The sequence below is a fragment of the Schistocerca gregaria genome, chromosome 5, assembly GCF_023897955.1.
Source record: "Schistocerca gregaria isolate iqSchGreg1 chromosome 5, iqSchGreg1.2, whole genome shotgun sequence".
Lineage (NCBI taxonomy): Eukaryota > Metazoa > Arthropoda > Insecta > Orthoptera > Acrididae > Schistocerca > Schistocerca gregaria.
This window is the reverse complement of record NC_064924.1, coordinates 617,668,145-617,670,494: the sequence shown is the minus strand read 5'-3', so window position 1 is coordinate 617,670,494 and position 2,350 is coordinate 617,668,145. Positions and strand designations below refer to the sequence as shown.

Sequence of the window (2,350 nt, the reverse complement as noted above, 5' to 3'; positions counted from 1 at the left end):
CTAATAATTTATTTCTTTAAATTTACTAAAATTACTTAAGCGTTACTCTGATTACTTATTAGTTTGTAGTAGATTTTCAACCGGAGATCTGAAATCAGGTTACGATACTTCTCCTGTTCATGAACAATGGTTTCAATGTTATCAACCTCTGTAGACTAAAAACACTACTGTTTTGGTGGATAGGAACACTAATTTAAGGCTTAGATATGGATAACATATTTGTTATTTTATTTTTTGCTTTTCTCTCCCAGATGGGTAATGAGAAAGGTGTTTGGACGGAAGGTAGATTTATTTGCTGCACAGAGTCATTTATGTTAAAATCAATGTTGTTTAGTTCATTAACAGAAGTGCAGTTCCCATGTATGATTGTGTGAGTGATTACCGTATTTACTACGACGGTAGGTTATTGTGTGATTCAGTGATACAGTGCCAACGGCCTTGCCGCTGTGGTAACACCGGTTCCCGTCAGATCACCGAAGTTAAGCGCTGTCGGGCTGGGCTAGCACTTGGATGGGTGATCATCCGGTCTGCCAGGCGCTGTTGGCAAGCGGGGTGCACTCAGCTCATATGAGTCAAACTAGGGAGCTACTTGATTGACAAGTAGAGGCTCCCGTCTCGGAAACTGACATACGGCCTGGAGAGCGTGTGTTGACCACATACCCCTCCATATTCGCATCCAGTGACGCCTGTGGACTGACGATCACACGGCGGCCGTTCGGCCCCTTTGGGCCTTCATGGCCTGTTCGGGAGGAGCGAGAGAGAGAGAGAGAGTGCTGCAGTATATTACTTGTACATCAATAGGAAACCTATGTCAGTCTATCTGTTATCGCTAATGTTTTGTTCCTTACTAATGTCAAGTCGTCATATCGTGCACGTAAAATGAATTAAATGAATTATTACCGCGTGTACTTAAGTTTTATTATAACAGCGTTTGGGTAATCCGATGCTCACGTCATATTTTTAATAAAGCAGGTTAATTAAATAGTACGTATGGCGATTCCGTTATAGACAATAATATGATTTCCAAAAATCTGGTCCCAAGGGAAGAAGTTGCTCTGCAAACACAGAAAAGCGTTTGCATGTTGCTCGGTCACGACCCTCATACCCAATCAAGGTTTTCTTCACCGCTAATTATTGGACAGGCGGAAAGATTGCTCACAATGGAGTTCGTTTACTGTTTGCCATCTTAATAAAATTGGAATCTGGAATGTCACCTCAGATATACACTGCTAGGCATGAAGGAGACGAGCAAGAAACGTCAAAGTGGCGTGAAGTGTACAAAGTCCTTGGCTAGGGAAATAATTAAGATTTCAGCACAACTTCACAAGACAGTTGGGAGTAATCCCATCTACGCTCTTTGTAAACATAGATGACAAAAGTCATGGGACAGAGACGTGCACGTATACAGACGGCAGTATTATCACATACATATGGTGCGTTGGCGGAACTGCCATTTGTAATAAGGTGATTCATGTGAAAAGGTTTCCGACGTGATTATGGTCGCAGAACGGGATTTAACGAACTTTAGATGCAGGATGGTAGCTGGAGCTAGACGCTTAGGATATTCCATTCCAGAAGTCGTTGGGCAGTTCAAACATTCCGAGACCCACAGTATCAATAGTGTGCTCAGAATACCAAATTTCGGGCATTACCTTTAACAGTGGACAACGCAGCGACCGACGGCCTTCACCTAAGGACCGACAGCAGCGGTGTTTGCGTAGAGTTGTCAGTGCTAGCAGACAAGCAACTCTGCGAGCAATAACCGCAGAAATCAATGTGCCCTGACCTATCAGTTAGGACAATTCGGCGAAATTTGGCTTTCATAGGTTTTGGCAGCAGATGGCCGACGCAAGCGCCTTTGCCACCATTACATTATCTGGAGCGTCTCTCCTGGGCTCTAGACCATATCGGTGGGACCAGGGCTGTTCAAGGTACCCCTCTACGGAGCGGCGTGATTCCGACGTTTGACCAGGCTCCGTCGGAGCTCTGTGATTGGGAGCTGGGAGCATGTGACTGTTCGCCTGCCAGTGACACCCAAGCGGCGCTGCGCGAAGGTAGCTCATTCTCCTTTTGTGGAAAACAGTAGTGTTGTAAATAGAAGACAGCATTTGAAATCGTTTGGTCACAAGGAAATGGATACTCTGGTGTGCAGTTGGGGGGATATGGATACCAAAGGAACCGTAAATTGAACCGCAATACTAATCAAGTATGTTGAACATTTAATGAAGATGCTTATTCCAATAGTCTCAATGCCAAAAATATTTTCGTTTTCGAGAAAACACTTCCAGTAAATGAAGTAGGACAAAACGAATGTAAATACGCACTAAATATGGAACTTAATGAATGATGC

General features: G+C 43.8%; 1 pseudogene; it reads left to right on the top strand.

Annotated features, from left to right (window-relative positions):
- The first annotated feature begins 428 nt into the window (after positions 1-428).
- Positions 429-546, top strand: LOC126274373 (5S ribosomal RNA; annotated as a pseudogene).
- The last annotated feature ends 1,804 nt before the right edge of the window (positions 547-2,350 follow it).